Raw genomic sequence first — 20,109 nt, 5'->3', positions numbered from 1 at the left:
TGTAACAGTGCTTGGAATGATTCTTAAACAATACCAGGCAAATACAGCTGCCATGAAAACTGTGCCCACACTTTAGAAAGCTATAAAATCCCAATACATTTCCAAGCTTCCCTAAAATGTGGAGCCACTGTTGTCTATCCATTCCATTCTGACAAATCTTCATCCACATTTAACACATAAATAAACTGTTATAAATGTATTTAGAAACCAAAGGACTACAAAAGTGCTAGATTGTTCTGAATGCCCAATTCTCACTCTTTGAGGTTGGTGTGATATTGAGGTAGTGCCTAGACTAAGTTTACAGGATGAATTGCACCCATGTTCACTAGACAGATTTGTCGGCATCAAGGGAAGAGTAATTTTTTTCTGAAAACAAGAGACATTTGACCTTGCAATCCCAGTTTGGTAGGAGAATTATAGCAAGGGGTTTCTAGATAAAATCCAAGAGCTGTCTGGCATATCATTACATTACAGCCATGGTAGTCAGACTGAAAGTCCAAAAACTGGATTCTTATTATGAAGGCCAAATTGCTGCATTAAGTTTTCCGCTTCTTTGAAAAATGCATAAAATCATTTCTTTTGCTCATGGCTCAGTTAATTTTTAGATGATAACGTTGGACCTGTGAGACCTAACATCTGTAATCTTCCACAGCATCTGTGGGGGTTCACAGTGAATAGGCAGGATGGGTTTCTTGGATGAATACCTTCCTAATTACTTAAAAAACAGACGGCAAAGGTATTGTGATTCTCAATCCTCAACATTAGCACAAGCATACATTATTATACTTGGTGTGATATTTCTGCAATAAATCTGGTACCATCATAGCAACTTCCCACTTGCCTGTAGAGATTTGTGGATTTTTTTTTAAAGGTTAGCTTAATTAAAATACTTTTCTATCCATTCACTTATTTTGAAAACACCCAGTGCAGATGCTGAGAAAGTTCAGACATCTCTGAACAGAATGTTGTTATGCACATGTCGGAATTTGTTTTTATTGCACATCATTCATAGTTTAACTCAAAACTTGACAAGGTTAGTTGGGGAGTAGAAGCTTCATTCCTATTCTGTTCTGCATCACTGTAATTGGTATATCCAATAATAGGGGGGAAAAAGCGTATAGCACCTTTACTGTGGGAACATCTTAATAGTCAGAATGTCATACTGAAATGTAGCCACTGAGGGCAGAGAGGAAAAAAGCACCATAGCCATTAATCTGGATCTGAACTTTTAGAAATTCAGGAGGGGTGGGAAAGGATTGGTCTCCATGTTATTAGTCACAACAATGCTAACTTATCTCTTACATAGTGCTTTTCATCCATGGACCTTACAAAAGCTGTGTACAGGACAGTAAGAATCACTGCTATTTATAGACAAGCATAGTGAGACAGGATGAAGTGAAGCAATTTGTTGAAGGACACACAAAAGAGTAAAAAAAGTAAGGTGAATATTAAACATCTTTTACCTATAAGATCAGTGAGGTTCTGGAACACCATTCAGTAAATGTGGTAGGGTGTAAAACTATTTCGTTTTAGGATGTAGTTTATGAAAGGATTTCACAGAACGTGATCACCTGTGATGGCAGAACACTAGACCTGATAACCCAGAAGGACTCTTTCAGTTAGGCCTGAATTAAGTATAAAGGACACTCACAGCTTTGGATATGAAACCATATGCATAGAGTAGGAAAAATTATTCAGGGAATTAATGACTGGGAAAATAAGTATTCAGGCTATGCATTAACTTTATACAATATGACAAAAAATGGGTAAATATAAACCATCTGGTTACAAATTGAAACTGTTGCCACATACCCATATTGTGCTAATAGAAAATGGCATTTATAGTAGAAAAAAACTGCATATTTTTATAAAGAAGAATTTAACTTATATATGTATCAAAATTGTGAGTTTAATTTGTGATATCTTTCCTAGGGTTTCTTAGGGTCATCTCACAGAGATACAGCCCAGAGGAGTGGGCAGTGTCTGGTTTATCTTCACAGAAGCTCCATGGGATACTCCTGGCAAAAAAAAATCCCAGCCAGTTCTATTGTATATGGACTTCTTGGCATTTTACTGTTTTCCTATGGCAAGATACAGAAACATGTTTTGAGTCTCTCTCCAATAGAAATCTTCTACCATTCATTTTTTAAAATTTGTTTTTATTTAGTTTCTTACAGGAGGGCAAATTAGGAAAGTTATATTTTTAGCCAGTGGCCTTTCATATCACGTTTTTCATGATTTTCTTGTATCATATTTTCTATATTTGTAACATGTTACAACCCAGTTCACTGATGAATGCTGTGTCAATGGAAATGCTTGTATGATGCTGCCAAAAGAGTCTCCAAAAAACACACACATCAATTACTCAGTCCTACCCAGCATGCATCGAACCTGGAAATGAAGCAGGGAAACTACTCTGGGGGTGCTCTTTGGTGCTGCTCTCACATATGCTGGAGATAGATCTTGAGAGCAGTGGTTGGAAGAACCCTCCAGGTGGCTTCCCTGTCTATTTTCCACAGATGGGTGGGTCTGCTTCTCAGCAGTGAGCTTAAAAGGACCAGGGAAGCAATACAGATGTACTCCAGAGCCATAATGACAGGGGGCAATAAGGGAGGGGAGGAGGAAAGACTACTGCCACAGCTACACAATCACACTGGATACCCAGCAGTGCCATCACAGCTCTAAATGTGGTACATTAGTTTAGGAGCACTTAAACAGCTTTTTGGAAAAAGGGAGTTGTGTTAATTGTCTTCCTGGCCATTTTTTTCCCTGAGAAATCTTTGAAGCTTTTCTGGATGCAGGTGATCTCCTCTGGGAAATAAGAAGTTACTTTTTCCCAGTGGATGTTGAATTCTGGGGCTGTGGCAACAGTCTGGGTCTACAAAACTAATTTGCTAAAAATACAAGCAAAAGAAAGCAATTGCTTCAATCAAGTTGAATCAATTTGCACAGAAAATCATACAGGAATTGTAGCATTACATGTCCTATACTCACTTCCTTCAAACTAAAACCATTTCTCATTTGTATATTTCTAAAATACACCTGCAAATATAAGAAAAATGGCCCTGGGAAACATATTTATTGGCAATATTGCACCAACATATGTTTAGCCCTTCCTTCTTTGTAACTTGAAATTAACAAACAAGTATTAAGCTAGTTTAATTGTAGTCTATTCTAATGAGGAAACAGTTTACAATCTGTTTCTGTTCAGTTATAAGCGCCAAATTCTCAGAAACAGTTACTGAAATTGCAACCAGATTTGTACCTTCACTTATTTCATGTCCAGAAGTCATAGTTTCCTTAGCAAATGGATATTTATATATACACATTATTATGTGTGTTTATACACACTATTGTGAATTTTGAAAGAACAAAAATCACACATGTATTTACCCGATGCCATTCATAGGTGCCACATGGAAAACATGGTCAATAGCTGAACCTAAAATTTGACATCCTTTTGACAGAAGATACATACTTAAAGATTTCACTGGACACCCAGACCCCATGCTGTTCCCTGATTCCCCAACACATCCCTGGGACAGACCGAGTCCCAGCAGATCCTGTCTTCACCATTCTCTGAGACCTCTGACTGACCCTACCATGGACTAGGACCCTGCAGACCCCAGACCCTGCACTATTCCTTGAGCCCTTGACCCAACAGCACTCAACCTATGAACACCTGACCTGGACCAGACTCTCCCAACCTGTACTGGCATTGGGTCCATCAGCTGGTAGGTATCCACTGTGGCCTGTTAGTGGTAAAACTGATAGGCTTGAAATTAGATCTCCTGTCTGTGAGCCTAAGAGCTGGGAAAGAATGGGTAAGAATGGGTGTCGTGGGGAAAGGGGTATGTGTTCTCAAGGAGTGACCAGCCAGTCAGTCCTGATCTGTGCCTTTAGCTACTGTCGGCTGTCTCCAGGCCGACAGGGGAGTCTACACAGCACGCTAGGATGTGTGCACTAGGGCTCGCTGGCTCAATGCTGTCTGCAGAGCACTCAGCTGGGCCCTATAGTGATTTTAAAGTACTCCATTGGTAGGTTTTTGCAGTAGAGTAGCAAGAGCAGTGCCAGTGGTGCATGGATGCCAGCTGCCCTTGTGCAGGGGGTGCCAAATCAAATGGAAGTATTGCTACTTAATAGTGTGTAAAGGCACACTCTACATGTGACCTGTACAGGGTGCCAAAATGCCTGCCTATGGCTCTGTGTTTTCCTACCGGGAGAATGAAACTAGTAGCGTTCTACTGGATCTTTTGAATGCTTGTACAAACCCTTGGAAAAAACACCTGAATGATGGACAGTGGCTGCTGGAGAAGTAGTACTGCAGTGACAGCAGCTGTGGTCTTGAGGCTCTGGGGGGAAAGTCAAGACTGTCTCAGAATCCTTTCCCCTGCCACGCTCCAGAATCTCTGCCAAATAGCTAATTATGCCTCTGCTCATTCCCTTATTACATGAGATCCTCTTGCTTTTTTATTATGCTTTTGTGTCTATGTCTCTCTTTGCTTCTCTTTCCTTTTCTTTCTTTTTTCTAGCTACCATTTTCCTTCTCTTAGCATGTCAGTAAGAACTCTCTCAGGCAATAAAGTTAAACAGGAAATAAGCTTCTTAACTAACACACCCTGGTTACAGAGGCATCACATATAAACCTCAGAAAATGTAATCCTTCTGACAAAAGACTTCAGCCCAGGAAGAACTGATTAACATTAATTAAATTAAGGCTGACTAGATAATTAATTATATTGTTTTGTGCCACTCCCCAAAGCAGTTTTTAAAGAATATTTTACTCTAATAGATTTTAAAATAAATGGTTTTCCTTCAGAGTACACCCTTCTCAAATAATTCTTTCCCCCCCCAAAAAACAACTTCCCCAACTTTCCCCACTTACCCTTACATGAAAAATGAATAATACTGTTCATTTGGTTTCTCTTTCAAATTGCAATTAATCCAAGCATGATTTATGTTGTGATGTGATGTAGCTGGAGTGAAACCTTTCTCTTGTCACACTCTACAGAAAAACAATATCTGAATCAAGGTCGACCTGATGTACTTTTACTAGTCAAACAATGACTAGTGTATCATGTACATTTTGCATCTGATGCCTGAGAGGCCTGAAGGCTTGCAGTTTAGTTGGTTAAACAGAATGGAAACAGTCTATCAGAGCAAGAATGAAAGATTATAGTGCTTAAGACTTAGTAACATTGTTTCAGGGTAGTAGAGGGGGTAGCTGAAGCCTGTCAAAACAAAAATGCCCACAGCAAGAGCAGCAACAAATCAAGCCCTTCATTCCTATAACACTTTGAGTGTCCCTCATGCTAATCTGAACATCTCATATGAAAAGTGATAATGAGTGGATTCATTTGTTCAGGGGAGCAGGGGTAAAGAACATTATAGGACTGGGGCAATATCTAGCAGTCAGACGGGCTGTGGAAAGAGAACAATGATTCATACAGGTTTTCCATTTTTGTTTCCTCTTGGATGTTTTGTTAAGGCTTCTGGATATTCCCTGACATTGTGATTAGTTTTCATTTGCATATACTCAAGCTGATTTTAAAAGACTACATTTTATGTCAACACCCTTCATACTGCAGTTGTGGGAGGATGAGACAAGGCATGTTTTATTTTCCGCTCATAGAGACTTTTCTGCCCAGAGTGCAACATTTTTAGACTTAGCATGGAACCAGGTAGGATAAAAGATACTTAAGCCTTATGCATTTTTCTTTTCTAATGGCATCTTTTTTGACAGAACTTTTGAAATCAAAATCAGATTGATAGCTGACAGCATTCCCACTTTGCCTCATATCTCGTTACTTGAAAACTATCATCAAGTGTAACTGTTTCAAATGCATTTGATGACAATTTTGCAAGAGATTGAAGGGCAGTCTCAGTGTGTGTGAGTGTATGTGTGCGTGTATGTATGCACTAGGGCTCTGCAAAATGGCTGTGTTTTGATTTGGTTTCTGACTTGGCCATTTTGGAGGACAGTGATTCATCTCAGTGTTTTGGAAAACTGTCCTGTTTCATTTTAGCCAAATCTCCTCTGAATCTGTTTCAAACAGGCTGCAAGGGAAGCGTCACACAGCCCTACCCAGCCAGGTGGGGCTTGAGGCCAGGGACTGCAGGGCCCTGGCAGGGAGCAGGATGGGGCTGTGGGTGGCTGGTCCAAGGGAGGGGGAGGGCCATTGCCCTTTGTGCAGGCAAGGAGACCCCCACATAGATCTCTGATCCCTGTTATGCCAGGTCACGGGGCAGGGAAGCAGCACAGAATGACGAGCAAGCCTGCTGGTCCCTGCCATGCAACCTGGCTGTGCAGGGAACAAAGATCCATGCTGGGGTCTCGTCACTGCTGCTGCCTGCCCCGTGCAGCCCTGCATCACTGGGGTAGCATGGGGTGGGCAGCAGTGGTGAGGAGACCCCCAGCACGGATCTCTGCTCCCTGAAGACCCAAGGTACGTGGCAGAGGAGCAGCATACAGCTGTTTCCCTGCAAGCCTGGCTCCAAAATTTTACAAAACATTTCCAAAACATTTCAGATGCATCGTTTTGCTTGAGAGCTGTTTCTGAGCCTTCCGTTTTGATTTGGATTTGGTGTTTCAGGCACCAAAATGGACTGTAACACCTCCAAAATGAGACAGCTGCCGAAATTTAGTCGTAGTCTGCACACATGTACACATATGTCTGTATATGGAGTCCGAATATCTGGGATCAGACTTTGAAACTGAGATACAGAATCTGCCTATGGGCCAAATATTTATAACATATTGACTGCTTTCTGATCAAATGCACAGGGAACAACTAAAACCATTTTGGAATTCAGGTAAAATTTAGTAAAATTTTCAAAGGATGAAAAAGTTAAAACTTTTTAAAAACCTTTTAAAATATTGAATGGTTCATTTTCCTACAAGCTTTCACCCTCAAAATGGGCAAAATCTAATTAGTGATTTTGTGGATTTTTTTAAGAAAGTGATTTTTCTGCTTTCTTTAGTATTTGTGAACTCTTACCTGGAGTATTGTGTCCAGATTTGGGCTGCACACTTCACCCCAGCCCTACTTTCTCGTATGATCCTATGATGGTTGCCACCCTGATGACATTCTTACAAATACCATGTGATGACAAAAAAAATACAGCTATTTGCAGGTATCTCATGTATTACTCAGAATAGGGTTGACACATAATAAATAATAAACTAAATAGTGTCATACCATGACTTGGAAAGAAACAGTAAATAATGCTCACCCTTGGTGACTCAACACTCACTCACATGAACTTTCTGTTCATGATTTAATTTATTTGTTTTACTGTCAACTGTTGTAAACAGTAATATGAGAGAAGTTTGTGAAAAAGGTAGATATTATCAGACTAGAAGGATGACAATTTCAAGTTCAATAAAATTGAAAAGAGATTGCTTTTTCTTTTCAACATATAGAAACGCATCTAGTGGTCAATCAGATCCAAGATGCTTATTATAGAATTTATACAAAAAGGACTTTGTGTCGTTTTGCTTTTGTATAGTTATTGGAACACCTCTATGCTAAATCCTTTGGCAGTCAATATGAGCCCTGGTTAGAAGTTGATAGTCTGAATTAGTTTTGTAAGGTTTCACTTAATATTTTTACCCCTGTAAAATAATGAATGAATAAATAAGTAAATAATACTTGAATGTAGCAAATATATTCTCTGTCAAATACAGTTTTGCTGTTAAGGTAGCTGACTAGATTTATTTTGCCAAAGGAAAATATTTCTACATGCAATTTTGAGTTAGAAACTATTTTTAGTAGATTACAGTATGTATTCTACAAACAGACACAAAAAGTCTTAACAAAATGTATCTGGGCAGCAAAATGATCTGAGATGATGAAGGAAAATAACACTGTTGTCAAAATACTATTCAGGACTTGACAGCTTTCATTTTAATGGTAGAATGGAACAGTTTGTTTGACCAAAAGCTGCAGAAACTTTTTAGCTATTTGACACATTATTCTTGCCATAAAATAGCATTGAGTGAAATGCCAATCATTTATTTGTACCTCAAAAAAAATGTCACAAACAACAATGAAAGTCAAGCTTCAAAGTATCTCAGACCAATATATTAACATGTTTGCTTTGAGAACCTGCTATCCAAGCCCCCTGGCAGGTGTTCAGTTAATGGCACAATGGGATCTCATTCATGTTCCCAACAAAGTATGGCAGGCGGCACAATCATTGGACTGGGGATCAGAACCCAGGCATTCCTCTTTCCAATGCTGGGGGAGCCCAGCATAAAGATCCTACTCTACCCCTGTACTGGCAAATAAGAAACTGGGTACCTAATGCACCCAGCTCAGAGTGCCAGTCAGCTAGCTGATTGTCTCTGGTGGAGTCCTGAGGTTTTAACACCAGTCAATCAGCATCTCCGGCCTTGAGACTGCACGGAGCCCTTCATTGTGCTCCTGTGGCTAGAAGCGCTGATCACTAACTTATACTCCCAGCCCTGGGAGCACACTGAAGGGCTCTGTGCACTTGTAAGGCTGGAGGTGCTGATCAGCTGCTCAGGCCACACATTCAATTTCAGGCATGATGTGAACCAGCCACAAAGTTTTATGTATCTTTTGTGTAACAACTTTGTGGCTTATTTCCTATTTTCTTGCATTAACCTGTGGCTGGGTTACTACTTCAGACATGATTAACTGGTAACTAAAGTCTTAAGTGTAATGTCAGCCAGGTGCCCACAATTCTTTCTGCACAGTCTATGACAGATATTTATCACCAGAACTGTATAAATTCACTTGGTTTGCAATTCCACTATTTTAAGCTTACAGCTTACTCTTCTCTAAATAGTTTTTGCTGATGTGTAACCACTCAGCAACCGGGAGTTGAAATGGAGGAGGGAGACCTTCTTATGTGTTATTTCCAATAGGGGAGTAGTTAGAGCACATCCAGGAAAGGGGAAATCCGGGTCTTTTGAAACAGAGCCCCTAAATCTTTAATTTAAGATTTCACTGTACAGAAAGCAGTGGTGATGTTTGTACCCTTTTGGAAGCATATATCCAGACTGGTCTCCTCCTTTCCAGAGCAACAGCCATATCACTGAGTTGAATGCCATCTAGCTTGCTCTTCTCCTCCTGGCCCCATATGCCTCCTTCTCTTGTCTACAAGGGGGACTATCTTCTAAAGGTAGGCTGAAAAAGTGACCAGCTTAAACTCTGATCTAGTTGTTAAAGCACCACACTAGGAATTTTGAGACTCAGGCTCAAACCCCTTCTCAGTGAGCAGGGGCCAAGAACCTGGGTTTTCTGCTTCCTGGGCAAATGTCCCTAACCATTCAGCTACTGAGATAAAACATAGGAGGGTTATTTTCCTCCCTCACCTTCTGTGACTTGGGCTCAGGTGCACAGAATACCGAAAATGCTCAGTAGCCATGTGGTTGCTTAAACGTCCATTGCACAAGCAAGAGAGTCACAAACTATGCATTAATGCCAAAAAATTTAATGTGCACAGCTGAAAAACTGTAATTTGGGTACATAAAAGGTAATATAGAATATGTCTTTCTGCAACTTTGCAGCCTGCTATGGCCCTCTTACTCTGCTGTGGCAGAATAGGAGAGTATAAAAATCCTATAGTTTGTTAAAAAAGAATATTACAAGAACAGACATTGCATGAAGAGAACTGAAGGATGCCCTAAAAAGGTGCCTACATTTCACTTTCATCAGCTTGTAACTCTAGCAGCCCATAATCACTATTACTTCATGTTATACTTTTCCTCCTAGATTTTTGGAGTACAAACTCAGATCAGAACATGTCAAATAAATAAAATCCACCTTTACAGGCTTCAATACAATCCTGGGGCCAAATTTTAATGTGGAGTCTTAAACCTACATTTGGGTGCACAACACTTGTGCCAACATATGGATTTAACTGCAGGCATCCAGACTTGCAAATGTTGACACAAGTCCCTCAGTCCCTAGGTGTTAATCTTTTTGTTTTTAAAGAAAGCTTTACTGTTTCACTCACTGCCTAAATCTGAGTTTCTGAACATTTTTCAATATTTGTTATTCCATCCAATTGTATTATAGGTAGGTGGATCCTAAAGCTTTTGAAAGACAACTTGATACTCCTGTTTTGTTGCTGTTTGTTTTTGTTACTGTTTTAGTTGTTTGTATTACAGTAGTGCCTGGGGTCCTAAATAAAAAAACAAAGCCATAATTTGTTAAAAAGAGATAAGGTGGGGTAAAAAAAGATTCCTTCCCCAAAGAACTTCCAGTTTAATTCTAAGGTATGAGACAACACATGGGTATGGCAAATAGATGGGAAGACCATAAGGTAATGAAGCAATGGTTCTGGCCAGTGTGATAAGCACCATGCTTAAATTAGGGGGGCATCACTGCAAGGTGAGTTTTAAGGAAGAATCTTGGAAAGAGGTGTCATTCCATTAACCCCCTTAAACTCATGCAGGTAAAGGCATGATGGGATATAATGTATAATTCACACATTCGTGCCTCTTGCCACGCCGCATGTGCGCGGCAGGAGGCGTGATTGTGGGATCACACATTAGATCCCATTGTGCCTTATTGCTGGTGGATGGGGGCCAAGCTCAGGCTCCCCCTGCAACAGCAAGAAGTAAAATCCCACAGCTGGGAGCTCCACACCCCCCCAGACTCCCAGCTGTAGGGGTGGTCCACACATCCCCAGGGTTGGAGGATTCCCACTGTGGCAATCTCCACACACCAGGTTGAGGGGAAACCCCTGGTGCCAGAGAATCACCACACAGTATTCTCCCTGCCCTGTGGGAAACACCTGGAGCTGGAGGAGTTCCCCATACCTGATCCTTTGGCCCTAGGGTTTTCTGCACCCTAGAGCCCTAGGGATCATGGTAGGCATGATCCCCAGGGTTCAGAGGTTTCATGTACCCCTCAGAACTCAGGATTGTGGCAACCATGATTCCTAAGGCTCTGGAGTATGGGAAACCCCTGGACCCTCGGGATCATGGCTGTTGTGACCCCTAGGGCTTGGGGGTTTTACATTGGGCGTGGTGCACCTCTGAGGCTGGGAATCCCATCAATTGCTGGGGATCACGGCAGCAGGAGAGACACTACTACACACGCAAGTTAAAACTCAATACAAAATTACACAAAGTTAGTACACATTTTTGAGGTCTAACTTTATAGCTGATTGGAGTTTTTATTGTGTGATAGGTACTTTGCATGCACAGCTTATCTCCAGGTAATTACACAAGTAACCCAATGGGGGCCTTCAACCCCTTTCCTCCCCCACACCATCTAGTACAAGCTGGGCAAATCCCAGACAGAACTCCCTCCCCTTCCTTATCCCGTGCTCATTCTGAAGACAACACCAGGAGTGGGTCTGGGCTGCTTATGCCCAGTCCTTTTCCCGGCATGTGCTGACACACATTAATGAAGGCACTCTGCTTTGGATTGTCAAGTGATCAGGAATTTTTGAAGCACTCTGAAGCTGTGTACTTCTGTCAGTGCATGGCTGTAGAGCACTTCAGGGGCCTGATAGTGCAACAAACCATCACTTCTGTCAGTGCTCATTGTTATTTACTCTCCATCATGGCCATTCAAATAGTTGCACTGCTTCCAATCTGCAAGGAAATATGTGTAGACATAAGTGACATGTTAGGGGTGCCACTGCTGAGCCCAGAAGGTTTTGTGGTCTAGTCAAAGCCAAGATTCCCATTCTGTTGGGAAATTCCAACACTTAAAAAATTTCCACCCCTCTGCCCCCTGACCCCTCAATGAGATTAAAAGTCTAATGGAACAGTAATTCTGAAAACTTTCCACTGTAAACTATTGAAACACTGTATTTTAATAAAGTTTGACATGATAACAAAATTGAAAATACCGATATAATATAAAAATCAAAATTAAATTGATCCCACTGATAAAATTAAAACAAAAATGTTGGTGTTAGCAAAATAGGATGACGGAGAGCAGTTTGTTTTAAATGGCTTTGTTTTGCTAAAATGTGCATCCAATGCACTTTTCCACAAAATATTTCTATTTCAACAAACAAACATTTTCCAACAGAAAACTGTTCCATCCAAACTTTTTGACTATGTACAAGTACCTGAAAATTACAATGTATATTTTAATTCCAGCTCTTTTTAGAGTCATTTGGCACTAGAATCACCAAAAATTGTCTAAAACAAGCACAGAAATATATTAATAACATATTTTAATTGAAGAAGACTCAAATCATGTCATATTCCTTGAACCTCTGAATATGACAGTGAATATGAAAATGCATAGTGAATGAAGGTATTTGGCTGTGAACAGAATATATAATATAATTTCATAGCAAGGAGGTTTCCATAAGACAGTGCACTAAAGCTTTTAAAATGAGTGAACATGAAAACTCTTCCACTACAAATCATCAGTATCACTCCAAAAATATGCAGAGGAATGGATAACTCTCCTTATTATCCAGGGATAGTATTAGAAAGCGTGGTGAATTTAAACCCATTTTATAGTGTTTTGGCTCTAAAACTAGAAGGCTTAAGATTTTACATGATTGGTATACTAAGTAAAAGCATTTTTATGAGTGTTGGTCTGGTAGCTTGTTTTCATTTTGTTTCTGATACTTTTTTGCTTCTTTTTTTTAATATATAGGGAGAATACAAAACTCCAGTGATTTAAGGCTGGAATTAAAGCAATAGATTACAGTTATTTGTAGATGTGCCTTTTATAAGTTTGCAATCAGAGATTTTTTTTAATAGGAACTATTTCAGGGTTCTCACATCAAGCTCAGCTTAGAAAGATTTAACATTCTTAGAGACCTACATATTTTGTAAAGTGCTTCATTTTGTAAATGGGTGAAACATCATTCTATCAGTGTAACACAGCTCTATCTTTAGAGTAAATTCTTACTGCACTGGAAATATCAAGTGAATATTTCTGCCATGTGGGAGATGTCTCTTTCAGAGATTTGTAAAGGAGGCTACAGTTCAATACCTTTAACGAAATGAAGAATTAGAAGTCGGATCATGAGAGCATGTGCCAGCTTCAGCAAGCTGCAGTCATCAAAACGGTGCCAGTAAATTAAATTCCTAATCGAATGATTTGTGTCACAATTCACCATCCTCATAGGCAAAAGTTACATACTTAAAGGAGCTGGGAGGGCATGGTTCATCACTGCACACCTAGATACCATGATTTTTTTTTTTTAATACAAAACCCATGGCATTCCTGTCAGTAACTATCAGGGAAAATTCAGTCTTATTATTTGTATTTAAAATATAAAATAATGTTAGATCAGTCTACTAGACAGCAACTATTATTAAAAAGTCAGAAGCCTGGAGATGTTTACCATCCCACAACAGAAATTTGAAAGGCTGTGATTTTCTTTATATACACACACACACACACACACACTTTCCCCCTTCCTTATTGTCTTTTTTGCTATCATAATTTTTCTTTGTGCATTGTAATATTTCATGAAGTTGGTGGGAAACAGTCTCCAGGGCAACAACAGCAATGGACATAGAAAGTTAAATTCCCAAGAACCATAATTGCACATTTGTGGCAGATGTGCTATGCTTGATATATGGATGAAACATTGACAATTTCTTTTGCAAACCCTGGAACAATTGCCAAAGGAACGTAAAGACATGCATATATTTGTATTGCAAATATAATGAATAAGATATGTTATGTGGGAAATAGTGTTGCTTTCCTATGAAACTTTCGTAGTCTTCATGAACAACTGTGTTGTGTTCTTTATGTCTATTTCTTAACACTCAAGTTTATTTCTGCATGCAAATGATAGAAAGGAAAGGAATGATAACAAAGATAAGGAAAAGCGTATTGCATGAACCTTCCAAACAAAATTCGGACTCAGATCACAGACCATCTTGTACAAAATAATATATTTTCCATATACACTGACCTAGTGATAGTCAGAGGAGTACAAATAGTCTATGGGTTTGTATTAACCAATATACCCATCACCCAAACTTAGGGATTAGTGATTTGGGGGTAGAAGCTTAATACAGGGACACAAAATGAAATGTCATTTTTAATTGAAAATAGAAAATGATGAAACAAAAATGCTGAGTTTTACTTTTTGCACCCTCTGCTGAAAAAATATTACTGGCAATTGATACAAATTAATAAAATAATTAAGACTACCCAAATTTACATTTGTTAGTAAGAACTCTCCCTTCCTCCTTCCCTTCCCCTGCAGGAACTAACTCTATATATAGGTGCTCAGAGACTTTATCTTCTCCTAAACAACATGATTCAACTTGTACTAGTACAGTTTTATACCTCTGTTATGTTATAAACTGCTTTTTAAGTTCTGGCAATGAAGTAGTGCCAGGTCACCATATAAAGCCATCTGTTCCCATTGGGGCAGTTTGACCAGCAGTACGTAGTATGCACATAATAGCCTCCTCAATATTGGAAGCCACAGAAGATGTTGCTCATCAAACATTTGCTGTGATTGGAGCTATTGGTGCCAATGCATTTTCTGCTAATTTTCATGAATATACTAAATGTGGGACTTTTGGGCCTCTTTCTGTTCTAACTTGTATCCTTTTATAGCCTCATTGAAATCAATATAGTCAAACCAGAGCAATTTCATGCACATGTAACTACATAATATTTTTGATACACTTTTGAATATATACTTTTGTAATTTAAACATGCATTTCTGTATATAAACTAGAACCTAGTACCTTAGTGCTGTTCAGATATGGGTATATGTCTCTGATGGGATCAACTGAGAACATGGGGTTTTGCAAAGGAATAAAGGCAAATAAAATGTTCCCATACCCCTCATTTGTTCTACTTTCCACACCAACCTCTTTCCTGGGACAAGGTTAGTTAATGCAGGCCTGTTATGACTCATAGATATTAGGGCTGTAAGGGACCTTGTAAGATCATCAGGTCCGGCCCCCTGCCCAGGGGGCTGTGGGTTGGTAATGAGGGGCACTGTGTGAGTTCGATGCTGAATTATATAAGGACTGAATTAAGCACAGGCTCAGACCTGGATGTTCAATTTAAAAAAACTTCTATTATTTCACAAAGTCATAAACTAAAAGGAGTCTGTTGGTTCACAAGGTTCCCAAATCAAGCCCTTGCTTTCTAACCCGGAGGCTAGGTGCAGCTGCCTGATGCAGTAGTCTCAGAACTCGTCAACAGCTCATTTAAAAGAAGTCCCTTATCTTTTTTTAGATAGAAGATACAAAACTGTCCTCACTCTGACAGTGAGGTATTTAACATAACTTTACTATTACTTATATATGATAACACATATACATATGTATTTCTAATTCTTACTTCTATTGGTTATTTAGTTAACTTATCTATATTATAATATCAGGTGATACGCTCTGTATTATAATTTTTATGCTGCTTATGTTAATTCTTAATGACCTTTATGTTTCTTATATTAATTCTCAATAACCTTTGTGTTTTTTATATTCATTCTTATGTTTTGCTGTTTTTAGCAGGGTTAAAACGTCAAGGCTTACATAATATGCAGTTGTTTTTCATCATTCTGGTTTAGCCATGCTGTTTCCTGTTTTAACAATATAAGCTGCTTGCTTGCAATTTTTATCATTGTCCAAGGGTCAGAAGGTCAGCATTTTCATCTAAGGGTCAGAAGGTGATTACCAGAATGTCAATCGCTGACCCCTCAACCTCCTTGAAGCCTTCTGGGAGTTTTAGTGCATTGTTCTTAATGCTAGGCCTTGCTTAGCATAAGCACTATCTCACAAGCTGAGGGATGAACGTCTGGAACAAGGGGCACCAGCAGGGCTGGCAGGGGGACAAGAGGCTGTGGATCAGGAGCAAAGGGCATGGGGGATGGGATGGGTGACTATAAGTTGGGTGTGCAGGGTAGTGGCAGTGCCAGGGGGCTGTGTGTCAGGAGTGAGGGGCACCAGCACAGAGTGGGGGGGTGGGGGGGTGGCTTGTCAGTGAAGAGCAACAGAATGGGCAGAAAACTAGCATGTCATTCCCCCCCCACCATCTTATTTCCCCTGCCTCACTATTGCCCCCCCTCCACCCGTGACAGGTGTCCTCTTTTTTTGGACCCGGAAATTTGGTAACCCTAAAGCAGGCATTTAAAACTCAACATGGGGATGAATTCTTTGCTGAACCAGGGATTAATAGCATAGGCGGTGGGAGAAAATATTTGGGGGGAGACTGTGGGTATAGGGGTTGGTGCAGGATAGAGTGCAGGGCGTGGTGCAGGGTGGTGTAGGGCATACCTGACTGACCCCCATCCCTCCCTCCTACAGAGCAGTTGGGGTTTGCATGTACTAGTGTTGTACATGGCTGCAGAGGAGTGTGTGGTGGGGGTACACCATATACTGTCAGCTGCACAAATGTTGATCAGTGTTATCGGCAGCTTAAGTTTGAAGCAGTCATACTTCAGGCCAGCAGGGGCCTGGAGGACTGAAAGGTAACAATCCTCCTCCCTCCCATTGCAGGCTTTCCCCCTATTCCTCACAGTTCCCCCCTGCTCCCTCTCACTTACTTGTGGCTGCCTGTGCTCTCTGTCCCACGGGAGCAAGCAGGGAAGGCTTAACTTGCCTGCCCAGCTGCTACTGTCTTCTCTGGGCTGAATCCAGCCCAGAGAGAAGCTGTGGTGGAGCAGAAGCCAGGCAGGCAGGTTAATCCTTCCCTGCCTGTTTCCTTGGGACAGACAGCACATGTAGCCACAAGTACATGGGGGGAAGGGTTGCAGAAACAGTGAGCAGGGATCTGGGGTGCTGGGTAGGGCAGACACGGGGAAGTGGTCCCAATCCAGGCCAGTAGGGGAAGTTGGTGGGTGGGGTGCTTACACTAAGGCATAACCTAGTGTGGCTACATTTTAGTGTAACATGAACTGGGTAACATGGATCAGAGATAATCCTACCCTGGAGTGGTGTAACTTTGATGTTAATTGGAGGTGCTAATTGGTTTGTGCAGACAATACAGGTGTTAATAATTCCAGGAGCCACCCAAAATTACCATATAACAGGGCCCTAAGATAGTTATACATTTTAAAGTCTCCTTTTCTTAAACCAAGCAGAAATTATAGTTACATATCTGTAATGAATTTGTTTTTTCCTTGTCAGTTTTTTAAGAAGTATCATTATTTCCTACTGTTTGCATCAGGCTCATTGCATCTTTGAGAGTAGCAGCACTTGACATTTTACATTAGCATCATTATTGGCTTGATGATGTAGTATCTCAATAGGACACTGTCAGAGTCACATAAAATTATCCTATTTTCAATTTTTCATATTTGGTAGATGTATTAAAAAGAAAGAGAAACCACAGCCATTAAACAATAAATCCTTTGATCAAGTTAAGACATATCAAACTCACAGCAGACTGAAGGACTATAACCACAAGCAGTGACTCTTTGGGTAACATATACCAGAACAAAAACACACACAATATTCCCAACTCCAGTAGTATTACAATAACGATATGAATAAACCAACCACAGAGTTCCTTTTGATGCTAGCTGATAGTCATAAAGCCCATGTATGAGCTTCATCCTGCAGCACGCTGAGCAGCCTACTTTCCTGTGGATTGGTGGTCAGTGTCTCACAGAATGGAACACTACGGAAAAGATTCAAAGGCATGTATGCCAGGTAGATGACTGACTTCTGCTGACTTCCAGTGGGATTTGGGCTCCTGACTGCCATTTGTGCTTTTGAAAACCTCCCCTATATCATTCATTTATACCAAGCAGCTCTTTTGATGCTATAGAAAAGTTGTAACCCTTTTTGCTTCCTATTCCATTCCCAATAAGGACAGTCCTGCTGTAAAATGCAAGCGTACTCAGTTTTTTGGCAACCAGCATAGGCAAAGAGTTCCTTTTGCTTATTTTTCTTCTCATCATTTGCCATGTCATCTGGTATTTTGCCTAATAGGGAAATAAATCTAAAACTTAATTTGTTGTTGCACTGAGTTCTAGAAGTTATTGCCCCTTCCAACCTTACAATGTCCTAAATGTTTACAATAAATCTAAATTGTAGAGATTATTAAAATGTTGGTTTTGCAGGACCAGTTTTATAAAGGCCAAGAAACAAATTCCATTGTCAGTTTGACTGAAAAGGTGCAGGTTATGCCATTTAAAAGGGCAAGTGAAGTATTTTACCTCTTATTACACAAATATTTCTTGAACAAACGACAAAATAGTAAAGCAAATTAAAAATTATAATGTAATAATAATGAAAAAGAATTAAACAGACATTCTGATAACCTAGGTATTCTGTAAACTTAAATATTGATTTAGACACCACAGAACATAAGACACAATGCATGGAAATATAGGGCCTTTATACATACGCTCAGGGAGTGGGGGTGGGGTGCTTTAATTAGAGCGGCTCTGACGACCTTTAGTTAAAGCATCCCTGCCACCATTTTTCAGTGCAAGAATGCTGATACCCGTAATGCTGGAGTCCATGGGCGACTGGTACCTCCTGAGTCTGGGGGGCACCAGATTACTGACAGTGGGAGGGGGGGGTCCCCCAGTTGGTAATTACTGACCGGAGGGGAGGGGATCCCCCTGTGGCCAATTGCCAACCGGGGATGAGAGGTCCCCCAGCAGCCAATTGCTGAGCTAATGGTTTCATGGCTGGCACTTCTCAGGAGGTGAACATGCAGCCATGTGCATCCCTTACGAGTTGCCAATGCTGGAGTCTGCCAGAGCTCAGTAACTACCAGACTTGATTAATCAAATCTGCTCTGACATGCTGTAATTACAGCATGCTGGAGCAGCCTCACTGCATGTGTACAGGCCCCCATAGGAATTACCCTCTCTTAACCCATGCAGTAACAATTCAGAGTCTTGTCTTGGTTAGGAAACAAAGAAGTCAGGTAGTCGATTTATCCATGCTTTTTATTTACCAAAAATGTACTCAATCTTGTTTCCCTAAACACAGGAGGAATCAAACAACAGTAAGGAATTTCTTTTATTTTTCAGCCAGAGTTCATCCACCAAACCTCACAAAACTAAAGAGCAGCACAATACTCTTGGTGTTACCTGTGTCTGGCTTTTTGCTGCTTTTCTTTCTCCCTGTTACACATAGGAATATTTTCATGAAAAGAAATATTTTGGTTTAGTCTGGCATGTGCCTGAGTTTTGGAAGGAAATAGATATTGTTTCAGCTTTAACATAACACATAATATAAAAGGGGCCACAACTTAGCTACTGCACAGATAGAACAATTCGTTTCTTAAAACTCCTTAGTCATCTATATCCAAAGTGCTGTGAAGGCCAAGCCAAAAATCTTAAGAGAAGGGGTTGGCAACCTTTTTGGGCTGTGGCCCAGAATGCCTCCAGACAGAGGCAGGCAGACAGGCGGGTACTAGAACCTGACCATTCCTGCTACTGCCAACACTTCCTTCCACCATGGCACCATGTCTGCAGGCCAGACGCATTAACTCCACAGGCTTGATTCAGGCTGTTGCCAACCCCTGCTTCAGAGACTTTTTTTTAGGCTAATAGGGTGTGTCTACACATCACTGTACAGCAGCATTGCTATGGCAGCCATGCTATGGCACCATGCTATGGTATCATGGCCCAGTACAGGCAGTTGCTGTGCTGTGCATGTGTTGCACAGTTAAATTTTACTACTACATTGCCAGAGCGAGGCGCTATACCTGCGCTATACCTGTAGGCCAACACAGACTCATAGAAAAGTAGGGCTGGAAGGGACCTCCAGAGGTCATCTAAACCAACCTCCCAGCTGAGATGAGAACAGCCCTATCCAAACAATCCTATACAAATCCATTCTCTAAACTATTAGTAAAATTACACAGTCAACCCTGATACAATCACAAGATATAACACCCTAATCTGCCACTGGTAAATAAGGGGGATTACAGTAGCCAATGTCCTGCTGCTATGCTCAAGAGATCCAAGAGGCTTCTTTTAATCTATTCTTTTTGAATAAAGCCTGGTGAAGGACTGCTGTAGGGCCAGTGATACTGATAACTGATTTTCAGTTCAGTAGATGAGCTGAAAACAATTAAATTGCTAACCGCACCTTGTCATGCATCCACAGATGCACCATGAGCAGGTCCAAGGAGGTGATCCTACCCCTCTATGCAACACTGGTTAGGCTGCAGTTGGAGTACTGCATCCAGTTCTGGGCACCGCACTTCA

The sequence above is a fragment of the Crocodylus porosus genome, unplaced genomic scaffold (genome assembly GCF_001723895.1).
Source record: "Crocodylus porosus isolate Cpor-Errol unplaced genomic scaffold, CroPor_comp1, whole genome shotgun sequence".
NCBI lineage: Eukaryota > Metazoa > Chordata > Crocodylia > Crocodylidae > Crocodylus > Crocodylus porosus.
The sequence above is the reverse complement of the archived record's forward strand: the minus strand, read 5'-3'. Positions refer to the sequence as shown.